Raw genomic sequence first — 12,345 nt, 5'->3', positions numbered from 1 at the left:
TTATGAAGACAGTATGTGATGATGGTGATTTAACATCTTTAACAGATGACTTAGCTAAGCTATCTGTATTAGGGAAAAGAAGAAAAGAGGTGGTTACACAGCAGCAGGTCAGACAGCAGCAGGTCAGTGAGATCTCCGTGTAGGGTTGTGTAATGCATAAGAACTTCAATCCTGACCACTGTTGTGATAAGTTAAATATATAAAAGACTTACAAAAACTAGAGTTTTATTCAAACATTTTCTGCAACCAATGCTAAAATATCTTAAGTTAAATTTTTAAGCAAAATAAGTTTAAAAAGAATTTGTGGCAGTCCTCTGATAAACAGAAGATCACTAAGAGATGAAAAAAAACCTACTCTTGGAGCTCACCTCCCCTTAACAAGAGCACCACATTCCTAACCCTAAGGAAGCATACAGAGTCCAAAATAAAAGTCTTTTTGTAAGATTAGACTCCACATTGGCTTAAGACACCTAAAAATCAGACATATGCAGTACAGGGCACAAATACTGGAGTCTTTTCCTTGTCCCACAAAATATAGTAGTTACAGTTAAATGAATGAGCCAGAAATTAAGAAGTGACTTCCACTGATTTATGTCTACCCCCAAATAATCTTCATCAGGCGGATCAAAGCAGTAACCTCTTGATGGCAGTGTTGCAGACCCTCTTTCTGTCTAAGCAAATCTGTTGTTATGATGCAAGTTTTTGTTGATTCACACAAGTACTTTGGCAAATGTATCAGCTTCTACACTGGTAATAAATGTTTTGATGGATGGCAAACAAAATAATATGTTGATTTATCTAATTTCTTCGTATGTACTGTCTAAATTCCACAATCTCATGAAACAGCCATGGCTCCAGACATCAGATTGATTCCATTAGGGTCTACTGCTATACTTGTAACACCATCAAAATGAACTACCATAGAATGGGTCATTTTACCCATTTTTATTGTCAAAATTTGATGTGTCTATTAGCATTTTTTTGTAACAGAAAGTGTGGGATGATTTACTACTCCTTTAATGTGTTTATTGGATTGTAAACCAGAATCTATGTGTGATGAAATCATCACCAAATGACTGATACTTCTAAATCCTAAATTAACTGTACTTCCAGCTTTGAAAGAGGTCACCATAAACTGAATCCCAGCTATAGAGTGAACTGATGTAGGTATTACACATTCCTGGTCTCTAAGTGCAAATACATGGCAGTTCTTCCTGGATTCTATAACCTAACAGTGCCATCTGCTGAACAAGACAGTAACTGATATTTTTTTATTCCACTACAAGCAAGACCCCAAACAGCAACTATATACTGCTAAAGTGTCAGGTAGAACATTTGGTTCATATGTATAAACAGGGCTAGGCATATTCTACAACTGGATGGTTGCATCAGTACTACCACTACATTAGAGCTAATAGCGAATGACAGAACATGGCCAGTGTGGGCTCTAAATGTGTAGGTAGGCTTTACATGTAAAGAGACACTCTTTTGAACAGAAGCTGTTTTCAAAGTTTCAGAGCAGTCCTCAGACGCAGTAACCAGCACAAGTTCTACAGGATGAAAAGCTAATGCCTATATTCCATCAAAATGTCTATGTAGTGTATACTTGGGGTTTCCGTATCTTTTGGAAGACATCGTTATTGACAGCAAACAAGCCATAACTATAGTCTGCATGGTTTATTACTGTCAAGTCTCCAAGGTCTCCAAGGCCCATTACACTAGACAAAACATCATCAGAACCAATAAAAAAAAATAGCGTCCTCCAGATGGAAACAGTATTGGTTCAGCCCATTCTGTAACATTCTTCCCTGCACCTCATGATTCTTCAGCTCCTTCACCATATTCAGCAGTCACAAAACACATTCTTTCCATATCAGGATCATTAGGCCAAACTTCGTTACCTATTTTGTGTTTATTCATACAATGTTTGTCTTTTCTTTCTGGGATAACTTCAGTCATGCCATTATCCTCTTCTTTATCCATATCATCAGCATTTTCTAAGAAACGGAATATCTCAAGAACACCATCAGAGGACCTTTTTGGCCTTTTTTTTTTTTTTTTTTTGCTTAGGAGACTTACTTCCCTTCAGGATCGGTTTTAAAGTCTTTTTTTCCATGATCCATTTGGTTTTGGATTAGTCCAAGTTATGACCTTACCTGCTGACACTGTATATCTAATGTATATGTGTAACCTCCTTCCTAAAGATGTTGTCTTAACAGCTGTCTGCCTTGTTCCCACTCTAACCAACTCTTCTGATGTACGGTGGGAGCCTCTGTTATCTTTGGTTTCTTCACACCTAAAGAGTGGCATTTTCAAATCATCACGGTTCAGTTTTGTGCCATATAACTCGTGATATTTTACCCTCTCTTGTTTTAGTGCATATGCTAACATCATTATTCTCACAAAGTACTTCAAGTTTTCTTGATCTTTTCTTTTTCTTTGCAAAACTGCTATCTGAGTTTGCAGTTTGGCCCATTCCACCTTCTAGTGTACCCACTATATCTTCAGACAAACCCCTAGTGCTAGATATAGTGCAGTGTTCCCAGATTGTGTATTGTGTACTGCTGTGTGGACAACAGCCTGGGCCTGCCAAAGGACCCTCTCCATTACCCACCCCCTCTGAGAAAGGCTCATGTTTCTCCTAGGTCTCAGGTCTCCCCTGCTACCAGGGTACAGAGTGAGATGCCTACAGCTAGGGAGAGGGTCATTGCTATATCCTTCTGTAAATCAGAGCAAGGAGCTGCTGGAAGCCACCATTATAGGCCCTTGTCCATCTGCTTCAACAGGCTTTTATAAAAAAACAGACATTGAGAACTTGATTCTAAAACTCATATGGAAATGTAAAGGACCTAGAATAATGAAAACAACATGGAAAAACAAGAAAAAAATTGGAGGATTAAGATTTCCTGGGTTTGAGTTTTATAAAGCTACATCAATCAAGACAGGGTGGTATTGGCATAAATATTGACAAATATATTATTTGGACAGAAAATAGAGTCCAGAAATAGACCAGAATATATATATTGAGAACTGTGTATGAGCAAAATGCAAAGGCAATTCAGTGGAGAAAGGGTAGTATATTCCACAAATGGCATTGGAACATTTACATATTCTTACACAAAAAAACCTTTGATCTATACCTTCTACAATATATAACAATAAGTAAAAGTGGATATAGACCTAAGTGTTATACATAAATGTATAAAACTTATAGAATAAAACCAAGGAAAAAAATCTTTGTGATCTTGAGTTGGAAAAGAACCCAAAATCTTGTGATTGTTCAATGTTTTGGGGTTGTTTGCTAGTGGCTATAGATAAAGAGAACACTGAATTTAGTAATCTCAAGGGCTGCTTCAGGACAAGCCAACACCAGTCATCATTTAGACCTACGTGACTACTGTAGGTCTGCCATATAATTGTCTCCATCAAGCACAGCTCTAAATACAATATTTATCTCATAATTAAGTTATCTGAAAGATACTGGGACAGCTTATTGAGTGAAAACAGATGTACTCATTGATAGAGCAAATGAATAGACTGCTTTTCGTATTATATCTGAAACCCTTTCAATGTCCCCTAGACCAAGTTACATGAGCACGGGGAGAAGGCCATGTAGTGGAACTAAGGGAGGCAAGTTTCTGCCAGAGGGGAAGCCAGGCAGAAGCCCCAGAATGAGAGTACTCGTTTCCATGCCTAAGATAAGCAGGTCCTTGTGATGGTTAATTTTATGTCAATCTGGCTGGGCCACAGAACCGATATTTGGTCAAATATTATTATGGATGTTTCTGTGAGAGTGTTCTGGATGAGATTTACATTTAGACTGGTGGACTTTGAGTAAAGTAGATTGCTTTCTGAGATGGGTCTCATCCAATCAGTTGAAGGCTTGAATTTTAAAAAGACTGACTTCCCCCAAGCAAGAAGGAATTCTCCAGAAGACTACCTTCAGACTTCATCTGCAATATTGGCTCTTCTTGGATTTTGAGCAGATAGTCCTCAGACTCAAACTGCAACTGTTTCCTTAGTCTCCAGTCTGCTAGCCTCCTTCATCAGATTTTGGACTTGCCAAGCCTCCTCAATTACATGAGCAAATTCCTTAAAATAAATCATATATATATATATATATATATATATATATATATATGTCTATCTCTGTATTTATGTACTCTTGGTTCTTTTTCTCTGGAGAACTCTGCTAATACAGTCTCCTAGAATGGTCTTGCTTGAGGGAAGCATGATCCTAAGATGGTGGGAAAGTTTCCAGCTTAGGGGTTGGGTATTAACACATCACCATCTCTTTGTCTCCCTTCCCTGATTTTTGAAAATCCTCTCATCATTTATTATATCCATATATATTTCTCCCCAACATATGCTCAGGCCTTATGAAACTCTGTTGCCTAAGCAGAGGAGTACTGAGGAGAAAAGTCTAAACAGTGGTGTCTGGTGAAGAAGAGAATGTGTGTTGTGAAGCAAGTTACTCAGGGTAGATGCAATCTTGGCCTTAACTTCCACTGCAGATGGCATGTAATTTTATGTCCTTAGAGATCTCCTCTTTGATGTTTTTACTTAGATGTTTATTTCCTAATGGAAGTATAATTTTCTTAAGCACAATGTTACATGGTCATTTTAAGGGGGAAAGTAAGGTTTTGTGCTAGGGTCCTGGGATTCTAGACTTCCAGCTCTGGAGAGGATTGGCACTACAAAGGTTATCACACCTTAGCTGTATTAGCGTGTGATCAATAATTATGGGAAAACATTTTTCTGAAAGTGAAGATTTTGTTCATGAATATTAATGTATAATGAATGTTCTAAGAGCAGGTATGGATAGAGAGATGGAAAGAACACTATCCTTACCCACCTTACCCTATGTTTTAGCTTAAACTGTAGCAGGAGAATGTAGTTGTGAACTAAATGGAGAAGAGAAAAAAATCACCCTCAGTTGAAAGAGCCAGACTATCACTCTTGAGTCATTCAACATCGAACCCTAACTCTCCCTTTAACACCCCAAGGTAAGGGAAGGACAGAGTTTTCCAGGTGATTAAGTTTTATTTAACTCATGTATTTAGGGCTAAGAAGGTAGGTGCCTTGCTTGAGTTTATACACCTATGTGGTCTATGTAGGAATCTACTGTATTGGCTTTGTGCATTTTCTCTTCGTTACAGAGAAAAAGCCTTAAATCTTCTATTTCACTAAAGTTGCCACCATATCCATATTTATAAGGTTTTTGAAATCAGATGTAACTATTTGTCATTAGGGGAAGTAGAGATTCAGGTCTGGTCAATACTTCTCTTGCCACCACTGCCAGAAGAAGGTCCTTTGCAGCCTATGGTTCTCCCCCACCACCAACATCAGTCCCAGGTAAGGACATCCCAGAATCAGGGCTGCAGCCCCAGCCTACAGTCCAGCCACACCAGCTGCAAGGGCATCTGGGAAGGCTGGCTCCAGCTTCATCTCAGGAATGGACAACATGAAGTGTGGGGGAACTCTCAGACATGAAGAGTGGACAAAAGAAGATAAATAGTGCCAAAGCCTGACAGGTGTTCCTCTATGAACTCCAAAGAATCTGGGAGCCAATTTACCATCTCATTGAGAACTATAAAAGTGTGAGGGTGCTTGGGTGCCTCAGATGTTTGGGAGTCTGCCTTCAGCTTAGGTCATGACCTCAGGGGCCTGGGATCGGGCTCCACTTCTTCCTCTCCCTACTTCCCCCTCCCATGCACGCTGTCATTTTATTGCTCATTTGGTTCAGTTTAATGGTGGGCAACTTAAGTAAATGCAAACAGCCCTTGGTCCAGTGGGCACTCAAGAACTCATGATCAGACCTGCAGTCAGGTGGCACAGTGAGCACTACCTGGGCTGGTAAAGGTGGACAGCCATTGTCTGCACTGTGACACTGGCCCCACAGTCTGTGACCTTCAATGACATAACTTTTCTGAGCCTCAGTCTTCACATCTGTAAAATAGGAGATAATAGTGCTACATCCTAGTCATTCTTGTGAAGATTAAGTGAGATAATATTTGAGAAATAGGCTACTCAGAGTCCTGACTTGGAGTGAGCTGCACACAGTGGCAGCTGTTTTAAGTCACTGGGATTATTCTAGTACACTGAGGGGACACCTCGATGTCTGTGTTTCCCTGATGATTTCCTTGAGGGGAGATTCTGAATTGGAGGCCATGAGTGTGTTCAGACTCCATACACAGTATTAGATTGCTATACAAGTGGTTTACATGTCATCTTTACTTAGATTCCACTTGAAATGCCCTGCCTTGTAAACCTCTACAGTCGATCAGTGGGAACTTCATTATCATTGAAGTTCCAACAGTTCCTCAAAGTCTTCTCCAGGTGACTCCATGCTGTCTCACATGCAGAAATAGGACACAGTTCACATTCCTGGATTTCTAGATGATTCAGGCTGTGAGGGGCCTTGGAAACAGGCTAATACAAGTGCCCCATTATACCTGTAGTCCTGGTTGTATCAGTCTGGGGAAAGGGCCCACTTGGTTAAGTGGCTATGTGGTCCACCACATGGCAGAAGTAGATGATCAAGCTGAATTCAAACCAGGGCACCTAAAGCCTGGGATCTCAACTACCGTGTTCATGTCCTCAACAGAAGAACAAAAATAATCAGTCCTCTTGTTTCATATTAGTAGACATACGGAATGGGAGCTGCTGCCCAGCAATGCTCTGGATAGGTGTTCTCTGGGGGTTTTGGGGTACCCTGCACACAATAGTCCATCTGAGTCCCTTAAGCTCCAAATGTGTGCATGAGAGAAACACTATGCTTCATGATACCAAAGCAAATCAACAAAAAAATCTCATATGGATTTGAAGGCTGCTTTGAAATGATCATGCACCCTGCCTCTTATAACAGTGAAAGAGGAGAACCTACATATGCATTGTTCTTTGGCATATGGGAGATGTAGGGGTGGGGGTAAGATGATTCTGGAACTCTATACCTTGCACACTCTAGATTCAATGATCTGAGGTTGGCCCAAGACCCCTTACACAGGTAGGACAATGCTGGGCTTTTGGAGGGGAGGGGCTGAGTATGGGAAGTGGTAGGCAACACAGCACAGTAAACCCTGACTGGAGAATATGGCATTCTAACGGAGCAGTGCAGGCTTTTGTGCTCTCCCCAGTGTGCTGGCTCACAACTGGGAAAGGCTGCAGCTAGTGAGAGAGAGAGCTCATGGTCTTCTCGGTAGTATTTGAGGACAGACCTGTCTTATGGAGCACATCTGTGGGATCCTTCCTACAAACATCCATTCTGTGCTATGGCCCTGCCCAGGCTGCTGGAATGTGCTCCAGCTGCCTAGGGGGCATCCCCTGCATATGTCTATGATCTCTACCAGTGCTCCATCCCCCCTGAACTGAGATGAGAGCCTAAAAGCAAAAGCACATGAGCCTATTTATCTAAAAGCTGAGTTATCTGTAACAAAATCCTGCTCTACAACTATTAGTTCTGTGGCCCCGGGAGGTCAGCACCTGTCCCCCACAGCTGCTGACTTAGTGACTGCAGATGCTGAAAGATGTGCCCAACCTGTGCTAAGCATGTGGAATGTTTACACATGAAACGTTTTTTTCTTTAGTTTGCTCTTTTGACTATCACTTTCTACTGTATTTGTCCCAGGTCAGGGATTGGATTCTATTTCACCCCTTTGGGTTAAACCGTAGGGAGTGAGATCCGATCTGTGGGGGTCCTTCTGGGGTGCCCCATGATAGCCCTTCCCACAGGACATGCAGATCCAGACGACCAGAGGACAGAGCAGCACACAGAGCCAGGCTGAGAAAATCAGTCACCAGATTCTGGGGTGCAAAGGCAAACTTGACCCAAGTTCTTCTGCCAACAAGGCAATAGGCTGAAACCTGACTGCTCCCCTCTCACTGCTAATCTGTCCAACCTTCCCTGCTGTTCTCAGGACCCAAAGCTTCACCTCCAGCAAGGTGACTCTACCATGGCCTTGTCCTCCTCGGCACAGACAGCGCCTCTGCCTCTCACCTCAGCTCCCTCATTGACTCGGCCCAGTAGCTCAGCACTGCCTGTGCCTCGCTGGCCTAAGTGCAAATAAAAATAAAGTATTAAATCGAGGCTAAAGATGTGTTAAGTTTTTCCTCCAACTTGGTCCTTTTATCACAGAAAGATAGTTTTTAATTAGATTTTTTTTAGTCCTCATTATAGCCATTAGCCCAATGAGATCAACATAAGGTTGGCTCAAATTTCTATCAGCTGTGGAAATGAAAGCACACCAGCCTGGACTTGAGAGTATCCCCCAGTGTGGGGCTGGGTGGCAACAGCCCAGTGTAGGCCTGGCCTGGCTATCCCAGGGCTTGGGGCTTATATAAGTTTCCTCAGGGTGCTGTAACAGATGCCAGAGAGTGGGTAGTTTAAATAACAGAAATTTACTTTTTCACAGCTCTCAGTCTGGAAGTTGGAGATCAAGGTGTTGGTAGGTTTTCCCTGAAAATTCTGTCCCTTTGCCTTTCAGATGGCTGTATTCTCAATCTGTTTTCACATGGTCTTCCCTCTATGTCTGTGTCCTAATCTCTTCTTGTGATGACAACACTCATAGTGGATTAGGCCCATCCAGGTGACCTCATTTCAATTAAATTGCCTCTTCAAAGAGAAACACAATTCAGCCCATATTAGGGCTGAAGTGAGGAGGCCCCAGCTTTGGAACAAACCTATTAATGGTTTCTAAGGATCTGAGTACAAAGGAGAAGAGAAGTAAACATCTCCAGATGAAAAGCAGACGGGCTTGACCACGTTAAAATTCTATATATAACCTTCAGGTTGTATGCCTGGGTTAGGGAGGTCTGGAAACGGCTGGTATAGAGAATATTTAAAAGTAAAATCAAGAACATCTGCAAAGTCACATCTGAAAGCCACTGGTGGTGTTGGGTACATATGTGGTGAGGAGTGGGTGCTGTCCTCTGTCCCCTCTAGACCAGAAAGTATATATGGCTAGTTTGCCTGAGAACAGCACAGGCTCTGCCTAAGTGGCATGCAGGTAAGTCAAAGGGCTGAGTTCTCCAGCACATTTCAAGGCCAGAGTGGTGATGGACCCTTCCTGGGGGCCAAGTGCTCTTCTTTTCAGGAGTTAAGCAGGGATCTCTGGGCAGAACCTCCCACACAGGTCTGGGCAGTCACTGGATGCTGTTGGGCAAGAATGGTGCTGTGTTCACAGCTCTGCCTGGCCTTCTCTGAAGTCGGCTGTTGCCAACAGTGGTGGCCTTACCTGCCCCTGGGGCCCCCATCCAGAGGGGATGAAGAGTCACACTGACAAAGACCCAGGACTCTGAGGGAAATGGCTCTACAAGTTAAAATACATCAGAGTTGAATGGCCCTCAGGCATAGCCATCTTATCCTCTTGTGTTCCAAAAAAGAAAAACAAGGCCTAGAAAGGGAAAGAGATGTGTCCAGACCCTGTGAATCAGGCTCTGTGCACTGCTCCAGACCTGGTACAGAGATCATGCTGGGGACGGAAGAAAGGCCTCCTTGTTGATGAAGTGGGAAGCTTTGGACAGACACACAGGATGAGATGAGGGATAAGATCAGAGAATGAGCCCCAGTGGTTTGAGAGGTGAGAAAGATCTGATCAGTGAGGGGATGCCCCTTCTAGAACTTTCTAGGTCAACCACAAATGTGCCTTTTGCACAAGGCAGGGCTCTTCTCCTTTGTTGACATTACATCTAAAGGTTTCAGGAGACAGATGTCTTGAAAAGAGAAAGAATTCGAATTTCCAAAGTGAGTTATAATTACTGCATATATAATATGCTATATAAAATGGATGGTGTATCTAAGATAGAATATGCTCAGAAGCTGCCCCTGTGCCAGGTGGTACGATTCTAAGTTTCCAGCTGGTCCTGTCCACCTCTCCATCATCTTGTTGCTCTTCAAGAGAACCTCCTCCATCATTATGTACAAACCTTTAGGGCCAGCAAGACTCAGACTCTGTTCCCACAGAATGCTAGGTCTTCTTTTAAATACAGAAAATAACAAGAGGAATGCCATATTCCTCTTTTTGGCCTATATAATTGTAAAACCAATATTAAAAGATGATAGCAGTAACAAAGTAAAAAGGGAATTTGGGAAGCAGCCATTGTATCCGGATGGACAGACTTAGGTGCTACATGCCTATGATTCTGCATACCTATGTACCCACAATGGTTGCCTGCTCCTGAAACATCTAGTTTGTGAGACTAACCTGTCTACTGAATGGCGAAGAGCATTGGCTTTGGGCTCAGATGCTCGCAAATCATGTTACTGGCACAAGTTTCTCTGATTTTCCACTTTCTCATCTACAAAAGACAGATGGTAATGCCTTAGTCATAGGCCGTTAGTGAGAATTGCTTGGGATAATGTAAAGTTCTTAGCAGATTTCCTGGCAGATGGAAAATACAATGCTGGTAGCTATTATTTCGATTGTCATTATCATTATTACTGCATCACTAATCCATGTTGTTTTTGCTCTGACCCCAGAACCTAGTTGGACTCACTGGCTTGGAAATGGTTCTCCATCTCTGTCCCAGACATGCACCAGAGGCCATGGGGCAGGTCCAGTAGCCCAAGGGGTACAATTCTCCTCTGTGATCCTCAGTTAAGCAGCATATCCAGTGTGTTGATAGGAGAGGAGACTAAGAGTGTCTGAATCCTGCGTTGTTCTTTAGCCTTTTCTATTCCTTGGGGCCTACAAAAGGTTGCTACCAGGCTGGCCTTGAATGAACAGCTGGAAGGGATACTTGGATGTCACTCCTGGGTGCTCCCAAAATAAGTGATGGTTTTCTCTGATTTATTTCTACTTCATTTTCTAGATATCCATGATGTGTCTGCTTTTTTCAATTAGGTTGTGAGGTCACTGAAAGCAGGGTTGTCCCTATGGCTTCTAGATTGCCAGGGCCTCGTACCAAGTGGGCATTCATGGATGCTGGTAGGGAGAGAGGGATGGGAAAGGGGAGCAGGGGCCTGGATGGGGTCATGGATAAAATGCACAGCTCCACCTGACTGGTCATGGCTCATTTCTCTCTTAGACCCATCCAGGTTCCTAGCAGCAGCAGACCCGCTGCCACCTCACATGCATTCAGGCAAGTGACCTTGCCTTGTGTCCTCCCACCCTGGCACTTTTCACAGTGTGCCCTGGTGTGCAGCTCAATGGAGAAAGCAAGGGTCTGGGTTGAGCAAGAGAGCTCAGAGTTATAGAGCACTAAAGAACAACGCAGGATTCAGACACTCTTAGTCTCCTCTCCTATCAACACACTGGATATGCTGCTTAACTGAGGATCACAGAGGGGAATTGTACCCCTTGGGCTACTGGACCTGCCCCATGGCCTCTGGTGCATGTCTGGGTGTCTGGCCCTGTGTCTGAGTCTTCACAGCTCTTGTGAGCATCTGCCTGCCTTCACCTACCTGAGACTTCAGGACGTCAAGCCAATGAGGCTGAGTGACCTGCCACCCATGGTGAATGCCAGGGCTGAATTTGGAGGCCAGATCCACACCTCATTCCCCAGCAGGTGCAAGAGAAAGAGAGGAGGCTGATGATACTGAGGGATGCTATGGAGATAGTAGCATTTGGCTGGCTTCTGCTACATCCAGGAAGCAGCTCTTACTAGCTCCTGGTTGTACTTTGTGCCATACAGAGGGATTTGGCAAGCCACAATTACGGGCAGGACATGAGTCTCCAAGATTAACTGGATGGATAACACATCTATAGAGGTAGGGCCTCCTGCAAACTTGAAATCCTGTAGACCGGTGGTTCTCAATGCTGGTCCTAGGACCAGCAGCAGCAGCTTCTCCTGGGGAACTTCTTGAAATGCAAATTCCTCAGCCCCCCACCCAAGTGCTACTGGATCAGAAATTGAGGCGGGACTGTCAATCTATGTTTTAATGAGCCCTAAAAGAGATTCTGATGTGTGCTAGAGTTTGAATACCATGGCCCTACACTAACCTCTTACTCACTTGTAGCCATCAGCCCTTCCAATCCCACCTTCCCAAGTCCTCCAGTCTGTTTCTGAAATTGCTCTGATGGGGCTTGAGTTTACAGGTGAGGAGCCCGGGTACTTCTGAGCACTTCTCCCTTCCAGGGACACAAGTCCCTTTCTTGCAAGTGGAAGACCCAGGAGGTAGATGGCTCTGTACCTCATGTGGAGCATCTTTATGCTACCATGGGACTGAGCTGGTGGTTGCACAATCTGACATAACCTGTCTGGGTCCCCCTGTCTGACCATAGTGTGCTCATGATAAACCTTTGATAGAGTGTTCCTACTGAGGTAAAGTGGTCCAGCAGTCATCCAGTGATGCCATGGACACCCTAGCAGCTTCTGTGACAGTTGAACAGCCTCACCTCCAGCTGA

General features: G+C 43.4%; 1 pseudogene; it reads right to left on the bottom strand.

The window, feature by feature from the left end:
• Positions 1–794: 794 nt before the first annotated feature.
• Positions 795–5,423, bottom strand: LOC106557929 (annotated as a pseudogene).
• Positions 5,424–12,345: the final 6,922 nt, after the last annotated feature.

The sequence above is a fragment of the Canis lupus genome, chromosome 28 (genome assembly GCF_011100685.1).
Source record: "Canis lupus familiaris isolate Mischka breed German Shepherd chromosome 28, alternate assembly UU_Cfam_GSD_1.0, whole genome shotgun sequence".
NCBI classification, from domain to species: Eukaryota; Metazoa; Chordata; class Mammalia; order Carnivora; family Canidae; genus Canis; species Canis lupus.
The sequence above is the reverse complement of the archived record's forward strand: the minus strand, read 5'-3'. Positions and strand labels throughout refer to the sequence as shown.